This window comes from Bidens hawaiensis, unplaced genomic scaffold, assembly GCF_021521415.1.
Source record: "Bidens hawaiensis isolate Kalapana, Puna unplaced genomic scaffold, B.hawaiensis_p1.1 tig00026190_1, whole genome shotgun sequence".
Lineage (NCBI taxonomy): Eukaryota > Viridiplantae > Streptophyta > Magnoliopsida > Asterales > Asteraceae > Bidens > Bidens hawaiensis.
In genome coordinates, this window is record NW_027494212.1 from 40188 (window position 1) to 52792 (window position 12605).

At 35.9% G+C, this 12605-nt stretch overlaps 1 protein-coding gene across 1 annotated transcript in view; it reads left to right on the top strand.

Annotated features, from left to right (window-relative positions):
• Positions 1–12605, top strand: part of LOC143573049 (protein FAR1-RELATED SEQUENCE 5-like) — a 48984-nt gene that overhangs the window by 26139 nt on the left and 10240 nt on the right. The window lies entirely within an intron of this gene.

A 12605-nucleotide genomic window follows, 5' to 3' on the forward strand; every position in this document is an offset into this window, starting at 1 on the left:
GTTAAGCGAGTGTTCGGTTTTGTCGGTCCAAACTTGTTCTAAGATCAAGTTGGATTCAACATTCCGAGTACTTTAATAAAATATTTAAAATCAGTTTGTAAAGTATTTTTAAATAAATATACAAGTCTCGATATCTAAAAGTACACTTGTGTGTCTTAAGCGAGTAAAAATCGGTTTAGTTCGGTTTGGTTCGGTTTCCATCTCACAGTAAGTTCATAGGTGGTTTCCACATGCCCAAATATCAAAGAATTTGTATAAATGATTTTAAAAGTTTAAATCTACATAAAACATGTTTAAACAATTATTTAACAAAACTAGTAAACAAATTTCGGTTTACAGTTTGGAGCTATTTAGGGTTAAACTGAAGCATAGACTCTTCATACCCATAACCATGGAACTTAAAATAAGTAAGCAAGATAAGTATAAGTTAGCATGGTTAGTAAGCAATAATAAAGTTAGATGTTTATATGCAGAAAGTATATAACAAAGACCATGAAAGTCCTCCATGTGGCCTTGCGTTACGAGGCCTGAAACTTAACCGACCGGGGCCGGAAAAGTAACTACCAAAGGTAACAAGGGTTGTATTATATATATGTTGTGCCATATTATTCAAGTATTAGTTTAGAGTTAGTAAGTTAGTTAAAATGTAAGAACAAACTCAGTTTGACTTTGAAATTCAAACCCGATAATAACATGAAAATAACCTTGTATGAACCTTGAATTTGAGAGAGGAAAGAGTTTATGAGCAAGGATTTATGTTAGAGATGGCCTTGTATTTATAGGAAGAGTTAAATTTGGTTAAAAAATTGATTTAAGGGTTAAAACTCGGATTCGTTGGACAATAAAACCAACAAGGAGACATAAGGGAACATAAGGAACATTTTGGTCTAGTGACACTTTACAAATTTCAAAAATGACAGTTTAGCCTCCGAAGTTCGTTTTAAGTGATTTTAACGCGTTTTAAGGCCCGTAAAGGATGTTTTCAATACCCAACAAGTGTAAAACTATATTGTAACATAAAAACCATCATTTTGATTATATCATAAGTTTTGGTTTACAAAACGGGTCGGTTTACATGTTAAACGAATACAAAAACAATTACAACGAGTACAAACGAAACCCGATTTTGATGATTGTCACACACCCTACCCACAAAACCAACCCCAACAATCTCGAGCCTTCTTCAATTGTGGCGACCCTAACCATTTCCGCAACAATTGTCCTCGCCTCGCTTTTGCTAACCAAACAATGACCGTACCTCATTACCAAACCCAAGCCTACCAAGTTCACACTTACCAACCCCAACTTCCTCAACTCAATGCACCACTCATCCAACCCATACAAGCCATGCAAACACCACCTCCACCTCCCCCGCAAACACCTCAAGTCAACCATGGAAATCAAGGGAGAGCTTTCATGATAAATTCAAACCAAGCTCAAGTGGCAAACGATGTTGTGAACGGTATGTTTTTGGTGAACCATCATTTGGCTTCTATTTTATTTGATACTGGTGCCGATAGAAGTTTTATTTTTTTGAAATTTGAGTCTAAACTTGCTATGCCTCTAACCAAGCTTTCCCGACCGTTTTCTATTGAAGTCGCCAATGGCAATTCCATTACCATCAATTTTGTCATCCGCGATTGTTCTCTCATTCTTTCCAATCATAAATTCTCCATAGATCTCATTCCGATGCAAATGGGAAGTTTTAATGTCATGGCAGGCATGGATTGGTTATCTTTGCATCGTGCTGAAGTCGTTTGTTTCGTTAAATTCATTCGCATTCTGCTTACGCCAAAAGTGCGTGCCGTTTCTAACTCTCGCGGTGATAAAAGACAAAAAAGAAAAGAAAATCCAAGATATTTCTTTTGTTCGAGATTTTCTCGACGTCTTTCCCGATGATGTCACCGGGCTTCCACACGTTCGTCCGATAGAATTCCGAATCGATCTTGTGCTCGGCGCAATGCCCGCGGCCAAGGCTCCTTATCGTTTAGCCCGTCGGAAATGCAAGAATTGTCGAACCAACTCGAAGAACTTTCCGATAAATGTTTCATTCTTCCTAGCTCTTCACCTTGGGGTGCTCCCGTTCTCTTCATGAAAAAGAAGGATGGTTCGTTTCGTATGTGAATCGATTACCGAGAGCTTAACAAACTCACTATCAAAAATCGTTATCCCTTGCCACATATCGACGACCTATTCAACCAGCTTCAAGGCGCAACGTGTTTGTCAAAAATCGATCTTCGATCGGGTTATCATCAATTGTGTGTTCGCGAAGCAGACATTCCTAAAACCGCTTTCCGTACTCGATATGGACATTTCGAATTTTTGGTCATGCCCTTCGGGTTAACCAATGCACCCGCAGTATTTATGTATCTCATGAACCGCGTTTGCAAACCATTCCTTGATAAATTCGTTATTTTCTTTATTGATGACATCGTTATCTTTTCTAAATCCAAATCCGAACATGAGCATCACTTGCGTTCCATTCTCGATCTCCTTAGAAACGTACGACTTTATGCCAAGTTCTCCAAATGCGAATTTTGGCTCGAGGAAGTTCAATTTTTGGGACATATCGTAAACGACAAAGGTATTCATGTTGATCCTGCTAAAATTGAGGCCATTAAGGATTGGAAAACTCCAACGACTCCCACGGAAATTCGATCCTTCCTCGGTTTGGCCGGATATTATCGGCGTTTCATTTGGAATTTTTCTAAGATCTCTTTGCCTCTTACCTCCCTCACTCACAAAGGGAAACCACTCGATTGGGGTTCGAAGCAAGAGGAAGCTTTTCAAACTCTCAAGGACATGCTTTGCAATGCTCCCATTCTAACCCTTCCCGATGGAAACGACGATTTTGTTGTATTTTGCGATGCCTCTCTTCATGGACTTGGTTGTGTTCTCATGCAAGAGGTCAAGTCATCGCTTACGCATCAAGGCAACTTAAGGTCAACGAGAAGAACTACACGAATCATGATCTCGAACTTGGTGCCGTCGTTTTCGCTCTCAAAATCTGGAGACATTACCTTTATGGTACAAAATGTGTGGTCTATACCTATCACAAAAGCGTTCAACATATTTTTACCAAAAAGATCTCAACATGAGATAACGACGATGGGCCGAATTACTTAGTGATTACGATTGCGAAATCCGCTACCATCCCGATAAAGCGAATGTTGTCGCCGACGCCTTAAGTTGAAAGGTTAATGTTAAATCCGCTCTGCTCTTAAGCGTTGTTGTTCAAACCGATATTCAAATCTGTATCTTTCAAGCTCAACGTACTTCCGTTGAAGAAGGTAACATGTACGACAAAATGTCATGTGGAGCTGAACTTCAACTCGAAACCAAACCCGATGGCATTTTGTACTTTCTCAATCGTTTGGGGGTTCCCGATCGCGATGACCTTCGTGCTTGTATACTCGACGAAGCTCACAATTCGCGATATTTTGTTCATCCCGGTGCGGATAAGATGTATTTAGATCTTCGTGCTACCTTTTGGTGGTTGGGTATGAAAAAGGACGTAGCGTTGTTTGTATCTAAACGTCTTACTTGCACAAAAGTCAAATCCGAACACCAAAGACCTTTTGGTCTACTCATGCAACCACCGATTCCCATTTGGAAATGGGAGGACATTGCTATGGACTTTATCACTACACTACCCAACACCCAAAAAGGCATCGATAGTATTTGGGTGATATCGATCGTTTAACCAAATATGCCCATTTCATTCTGAACCACGAGAAGTATTTTGTCAAGCAGCTCGCTCAAATCTATATTCGAGAAATTGTGTGTCGGCACGGTTTACCATTGACTATCATTTCTGATCGCGATGCTCGTTTTACCTCTCATTTTTTGCGTTCACTTCAAGAAGCGTTGGGAACAAGTTTCGATCTTAGCACCGCTTATCATCCTCAAACGGACGGACAATCCGAACGTACGATTCAAACACTAAAGGATATGCTACGAGCATGTGTTCTTGATTTTGGTGGGAATTGGGATTCTCCCATTCCTTTCATCGAGTTCTCATATAACAATAGCTATCATTCTAGTATTGATATAGCTCCTTTTCAAGCTCTTTACGGTCGTAAATTTCGTTCCCCGATTAGTTGGAACGAAATCGATGAAGCTTAAATCACGGGACCCGAAATGGTCCAAGAAGCCACCAACATCATTGATCAAATCCGTATGAACCTCATAGCCGCTAGAAGTCGTCAAAAGAGTTACGTCGAAAAACGGCGAAAACCGATCGAATTTAATGTTGACGACCTTGTCCTTCTGAAAGTATCTCCTTGGATGGGGGTAGTCCGTTTCTGAAAGAAGGGTAAGTTAGCTCCTCGTTTCGTTGGTTCTTTCAAAATCCCGGAGCGTGTTGGGAAGGTAGCTTATCGACTCGAACTACCGCAAGAACTTGCCGGCGTTCATCCGACATTTCATGTTTTTAATCTTAAAAAGTGCTTAGCCGAGGGTAATCTTCATATACCTCTGGACGAAATACATGTCGATGAGTCGATGATCATGGTTGAACGACCCGTTGAGATCATGGATCGCAACGAGAAGAAAACCAAGCGTAGTCGTATTCGGTTAGTCAAAGTTCGATGGAACTCACGAGAAGACACAATGAAAGAGAAGTATCCACATTTTTTTGCATCATCGTCTTCGTCTTAATTTCGGGACGAAATTTCCTAAAGTAGGGGATACTGTGACATTTGTCAAATTCGGGTCTCGATTTGGATTCGTTTTGTAATCTTTTATTATGTAAATCAACCCATTTTGTAAACAAAAACTTATGATATAATTAAAATGATGAAATTTATGTTACAATATTGTTTTACACTTGTTGGGTCTTGAAAACATCCTTTTCGGTCCTTAAAACGCGTTAAAATCACTTGAAACGAACTTTGGGGGCAAAAAATGTCACTTTTGAAAAATGGAAAATCACCAGCCAGCACCCCATCGCGCTACGCGATGGGGGAAGGTCCCTAGCGTCGCGTGGCGTGACCCCCTCCAGTGTAGCAGCTCCAAATTTTGTTGTTTTGTGTCTTGTCTTGATCCATTTTACATGCAAAGTCTTGTAACTCACACCCATATTTGACCCTTATCATTACCCTATATATACACCACCATTTCCCTTCATTTTCCTCTACTACAACACCAAAATCTCTCTCAAATTTCAAAGATTCAAGGTTGTTACTTCTCCGGTTTCGACCGGTTGTTACTTCTCCGGTTACGACCGGTTAAGTTTCGGGCCTCGTAAGGCAAGGCTTCATGGAGGACTTCGTGTCCTTGATATATATATATATATATATATATATATATATATATATATATAGCTTGTTTATACATATTAATCATGCTTAAATTCTGCTCATTTTAGTTTGTTTGTCATATTTACAAGTTCCATGTATATGAGTTCTAAGAGTCTAGCCTCGGTTTAATCGTAAATAGCTCTAAACCGTAAACCGAACTTTGTTTACTAGTTTTTGTTAAATAATTGTTTAAACATGTTTAATGTTAGATTTAAGTTTGTTAAATCATTTTTATAAGTTCTATGGTTATGGGTTTGTAGAATCTTACCTCGGTCTTAACCCGAACCAAGATCCGAACCGAAAACCGAACTTTTGTTTAAAGACTTTATTGTTAACTTTTTGGTTGTAAAACTTAAGTATTTTCATTTTTACATTATTATTAGGGGTGGCAATCTTGACCCAACCCCTTTCAAATGAGTCAATTTGAGTTGTTTTAAAAGTTAAATGAGTTGGTTTGGGTAAAAGGTTTTAAATAAATGGGTCAAAATAAGTCATTTGAAATTCCATCCTTTTATTTTCGGGTCAAAATGGGTCGACAAGTTCAAAGAAATGGGTCGATGTGGGTTACTGTCCTAAGGAAATGTGACAGGTTTCGGATCGGAACGGGTTTTCGTACAAGACAGGTTTCAGCATGAAACGGGTTTCAGATCGGAACGGGTTCGGTTCAGGTTTCAAGTCAACACGAGTTTTCACCCGTGACGTGTTGGGTTTTGGTTTCTTTTGTTTCTTTCTAGTCGATTTCGGACTCGTTTTTGTTCGTTTTTTTCAGTTTTGTTTTTGTTCAGTTTGAATTCTTTTAGTTTCGTTTTGATTGATTTTTCGATTTCGATTGATGTGGTCCGGTTTTGGCTTTTTGTTTCTTTGTTTCATTTTCTTCGATTCTTTCGGTTTCGATTCGATTCTAGATGTTTTTTTATGGAACGAGGACAACATATGAAACATTTTAGTGTTTTTACTTTTTTGTTTATGATTTATATTTTGAGTTATAATTTTTTTATTATTATTTATGAATATTGTTTTGAGGGTTTTTGATCTTAATAGAAAACCCCTCAAAAAAAATAATTAAAAAAATCATAACTTAAAATATAAGTAAAAAACGAAAAATCTAAAAAAACTAAAATGTTTCTGCCGTTATTCTTGTTCACACAAAAAAAAACTCAAAACCCGGTTTGACCCTAACCTATTTTGACCCAAACCAAAACAAGTCTTTTTTTAATTGACTCATTTTGACCCAAACTCATTTTGACTCATACTCGTTTTGACCCATGACTCATTTCAACCCATGAATCGTTCGACCCAACCCAACCCATTTGCCACCTCTAATTATTATACAAGCTCTTTGATATTTGGGCATGTGGAAACCATCTATGAACTTATTGTGAGATGGAAACCGAACCAAACCGAACTAAACCGATTTTCACTTGCTTAAGACACACAAGTGTGTTTTTAGATATCAAAACTTGTATATTTCTTTAAAAATAGTTACAAACTAATTTTAATTATTTTCTTAAGTAATTGGAAATGTTGGGTCCAACTTGATCTCATAACAAAATTGAGACCGACAAAACCGAACACTCGCTTAACGTACGTTGTTAGTTCTAAAACAATAGAACTACATACTTGGTTAAGTATTATTGGATTTTTATGAGTTATCTCATAACATTTAATATTTTGGAAAGTTGACTTTGGGTTTGACCAATTATCAAGACCCGAACACTCGTTAAAACCCGTTTTAGTATCTTTAATTTAAAGGGACTTGCATTCTTGCATTTTTACCCACCTTATTACTTAACATATGTTGAGTAAATATTAAGGTTAGATACTTTAACCCGGTTTCGAGCAAACTTACATTTTTAAATGACTATTGTTATAATTTCTTAAATAGTTAAATAAAAACCATGAACATTAATTGTTTACATTTCTCAACATTTATTTTATTTAAAGACCTTCTAGACAACCTTTTAATAAAAGACTTTCTTCTATCTAGGCTTTGCTCGTTAAACTCGTCGTTTCGGTTAACCTCCAATTTACCGACATTACAAGTTTATTACTTGAACGTGAGTACTTTCATACCCCGTTTTCCATCTTTCGTTTTGGGGTGACATTTCATACTTATTTAACTTAAATGCTTTATACTTGAGTCTTAAACCACAAACTTTATTGTATACTTTACTTAAATAATTGCTCGATTTGGTATTCTATGCTAACATGATTATATGCCTATGTGTTTACCGCTTTTGTTTGGTTGATCTATAAATCCTAGACTATTTGGCATCCTCTTATAGCAAGGTGCCGTTAATGTATTCTCAATAACGATAACTATAAATCCTAGGCTATTTGTCATCCTCTTATAGCAAGGTGTCACTAATTTATTCTTATTAGTGACCTCACTTTTTATCCAAATTATTGCTATTATTTATTGTTTCGTATACAAGAGTATGGCTTTTCTTATTATATACTTATATGCTCAAAACTATGAATTGTTCACCAAACTTTGTGTTGATAAACTTTATTTTATGAAATGTTACAGGTTTGTATTTAGGTTGATTATGGAGTGTGGAGAAAACGTCATCAAGACCTTTAGGATATTAGTAAAATGAACAATATATGATTTTCTATATTTTGTTATATTTGTCTTATGAATATTGTTATGTGACATTTCGATGTTGTGAAATTAAATGGGTTTGTTAAATATTGTCGCTTTAAATAGTGTCATGTGCATATGGGCAATCGTTACATTCCGGCATGTTCCGCCGCCTTTGATCGAGGGGTGACAGTTATTGAAGCCTACAAAACGACGAACATATGCATATATTATATGCTTACACTGGATATGAATTGATGGGTACGACATAAACCAGGTTCAATACGACGATCACGAGGTCATGATAATCAAATTAATTAGGGGGGTTTTGACGACGATGGTTGAGAGATGGTATCTGCAAGTTTAATCGCACTATTATAAACGATTATATGCATATTGATTTAGGGTTTAAGATTGGTACGTATAAACACAACGCGGATCTTAATTTTATCCAGTTAACATAAATATAGTGTCGGTTATGGCGTAATTAGTAAGTATAATACACTGGTTGATTCAATTTCCAAATAAACGTCGAGAATTAAGGTGCAAGTTAACGAAACGGGTCACATATGCAATATGGGTCGGGTTAACGGGTTTGGTATTATGATCTGGATACTGGGTATGGGTTAAAAGATATTAATATATCATATTTTACAAAATAGTCCCTCTACTATGATGTTGGAAACATAATTAGGTTAAAGGTTTGTTTTGGGTTAAAATTGAATATTTTTGAATGTCATATTATAATTAAAAATAAAATATTATTAACTTGATAGTCACGATATTATCTTGGCTTAAATTTCCCTAACATAAAAGCGGGTCAGGTTATGATTAATAAATATTAATTCGGAAAATTCGAGTTGTTATAGTCTCCCCTAATTTAGGGATTTCGTCCCTAAACTAAAGAATACTACAGCAACACCATTTTTTTATTATATATATATATATAAATTGAGGGAAGGAAAAATTTTAAATTTAATTTAAAACTAATCATAATACAGAAGTTTGAATAGTTATAGCAACTCTTCAAATGAAAATCCGATAAGGACACTTATATATAGGATGTACCAGCGGCGTATCCACCATGTCCTTATCATCTTTACATTTGTACCGTTATCTCAACTATTTATGATTATATATTATGGCATACAAATATTCGGATTATGATTTCCATACGAGGACTTTGGTAATTACGTGCTGACCTATAATTACTTAGATCGTCGGATGGTCCACATAGCTCGTCCCATACCATTGTGTGGGTTACAAAACATTTAAAGAACATGATTTTGAGAAAACAAATTTTTTAAGGAGTAGTATTATAATACTAGAAAATCACCAATGTCTAAAACAATTTCAAAAGTTACAATGGATTTTAATAAGACATCTTTTAACGTAACAAAAATATAAGTATTTAAAGTTGAAGGGGAGATAACTTATTAATAGTTGGGGTTAATAAAAGGAGTTGTGATGAATTAGGGCAAGGAAATAAGATAGACGTAGGCTTTAATGAACAAACTAATTAAACAAAAAAAACTTTATTCATGAAGTAAATGATGTGAAAGATAAATAGTTCAAATGGGAAATAATTCAAGGCCATAAAGAGGCGTTACAATACGTAATTAAGAAAAAGACAAAATAAATTAAGATAGATAAAGGGAACGTCAAAAGTCTTCACAGTCGTTGAGTAGCTTAAATGATGTGACTTGGAGAACCATGAGGAGTTTCATCCATAGGAGTTGGAGCAGTTGAGGTAGATTGATTCGGCATTGCTTGAATAACTGGAGCTTGAACTGGTTTGCAAGGGAGCTGATTGGTTAGAGTAGGCTAGGTAAACTTGAGCTTGAGGGTGCGGATCTTGATAAGTTTGGTCTAAGTATGAATGATCTTGCGTGAAGAGAGGAGCTTGAAGGAAGAGGGATTGATAGGTTCAGACTTGATGAGTAGTGTGGTAGAGTGTAACTATTGTTTGAACTTTTCTAGTTTGGATAATCTGAGGGCACATATCACAGAGAGGGTTAGGGTCTTCTGAAGGGTAGCAAGCAAGGGTAGTAGGGGCATCAGGTTAAGCATGAGGGGTAGGTTGTTACGGACAACTTGTGCATTAGGCGGTGTAGGGCAAGTATTTGCAAGGATGATCGAAGAGATTACATTGGGTGCAGAAACGACATGAGGATTGAGTCGAATAGTGAAAGTTACTAGTGGGGCATAACGAGTGAATACCGATGGAGAGTTTCTTGCTCGAGATACTTTGACTTTGTCGAGGTTGATGATTTATTTGATTAACAACATAGTTTTTATGATTAGACTTGCGCTTGTTGTTGTCGTTGTTGTTGCGAGGATGAGTAGGGGTAAATAATTTAAATTTCAATCAAGGAAGTTAATGAACAAGTTTGAATTGGTTGTATCAATGTTTTGTACTTGAGTTTATATTTTAGAGGTTGCAGTAGTTAATTCCTTGGCTATACACGCAGCCATACAGTGGTCATGAGAACCAGACTATTGATGTCGAGGACGACGGTGGTTTCTTAGGTGAGATATTCTATGAGGATAAAAAATAAAGGTTTACAATATGAAGGATAAGTTGAGGAACCTAATAACAGCTTAATTGTCTTAAATAACTTATAATAATTTATGCTTTTAAGAAATAGGGGATTTGCGCCGTATCATGAGGATTAAAAGTAAAAGATTATAAGATGAGGGAGTACATTGCGTAAATAGTTATTAGATGATGTAGTCAATATGATTAATGTTTGATGACTACACGAGGAGATAAGTCAGTTTAAAAGTAATAGTTTTATTTGATTATGTTAACTTTATAACAAACTAACGAAATATATTTGTTGATGTTGGCCTCACATGAGCTTTCCATGGCAATTTGAATGGCCCAACGAAGTATCCACATTTTTTTGCATCATCGTCTTCGTCTTAATTTCGGGACGAAATTTCCTAAAGTAGGGGATACTGTGACATTTGTCAAATTCGGGTCTCGATTTGGATTCGTTTTGTAATCTTTTATTATGTAAATCAACCCATTTTGTAAACAAAAACTTATGATATAATTAAAATGATGAAATTTATGTTACAATATTGTTTTACACTTGTTGGGTCTTGAAAACATCCTTTTCGGTCCTTAAAACGCGTTAAAATCACTTGAAACGAACTTTGGGGGCAAAAAATGTCACTTTTGAAAAATGGAAAATCACCAGCCAGCACCCCATCGCGCTACGCGATGGGGGAAGGTCCCTAGCGTCGCGTGGCGTGACCCCCTCCAGTGTAGCAGCTCCAAATTTTGTTGTTTTGTGTCTTGTCTTGATCCATTTTACATGCAAAGTCTTGTAACTCACACCCATATTTGACCCTTATCATTACCCTATATATACACCACCATTTCCCTTCATTTTCCTCTACTACAACACCAAAATCTCTCTCAAATTTCAAAGATTCAAGGTTGTTACTTCTCCGGTTTCGACCGGTTGTTACTTCTCCGGTTACGACCGGTTAAGTTTCGGGCCTCGTAAGGCAAGGCTTCATGGAGGACTTCGTGTCCTTGATATATATATATATATATATATATAGCTTGTTTATACATATTAATCATGCTTAAATTCTGCTCATTTTAGTTTGTTTGTCATATTTACAAGTTCCATGTATATGAGTTCTAAGAGTCTAGCCTCGGTTTAATCGTAAATAGCTCTAAACCGTAAACCGAACTTTGTTTACTAGTTTTTGTTAAATAATTGTTTAAACATGTTTAATGTTAGATTTAAGTTTGTTAAATCATTTTTATAAGTTCCATGGTTATGGGTTTGTAGAATCTTACCTCGGTCTTAACCCGAACCAAGATCCGAACCGAAAACCGAACTTTTGTTTAAAGACTTTATTGTTAACTTTTTGGTTGTAAAACTTAAGTATTTTCATTTTTACATTATTATTAGGGGTGGCAATCTTGACCCAACCCCTTTCAAATGAGTCAATTTGAGTTGTTTTAAAAGTTAAATGAGTTGGTTTGGGTAAAAGGTTTTAAATAAATGGGTCAAAATAAGTCATTTGAAATTCCATCCTTTTATTTTCGGGTCAAAATGGGTCGACAAGTTCAAAGAAATGGGTCGATGTGGGTTACTGTCCTAAGGAAATGTGACAGGTTTCGGATCGGAACGGGTTTTCGTACAAGACAGGTTTCAGCATGAAACGGGTTTCAGATCGGAACGGGTTCGGTTCAGGTTTCAAGTCAACACGAGTTTTCACCCGTGACGTGTTGGGTTTTGGTTTCTTTTGTTTCTTTCTAGTCGATTTCGGACTCGTTTTTGTTCGTTTTTTTCAGTTTTGTTTTTGTTCAGTTTGAATTCTTTTAGTTTCGTTTTGATTGATTTTTCGATTTCGATTGATGTGGTCCGGTTTTGGCTTTTTGTTTCTTTGTTTCATTTTCTTCGATTCTTTCGGTTTCGATTCGATTCTAGATGTTTTTTTATGGAACGAGGACAACATATGAAACATTTTAGTGTTTTTACTTTTTTGTTTATGATTTATATTTTGAGTTATAATTTTTTTATTATTATTTATGAATATTGTTTTGAGGGTTTTTGATCTTAATAGAAAACCCCTCAAAAAAAATAATTAAAAAAATCATAACTTAAAATATAAGTAAAAAACGAAAAATCTAAAAAAACTAAAATGTTTCTGCCGTTATTCTTGTTCACACAAAAAAAAAACTCAAAACCCGG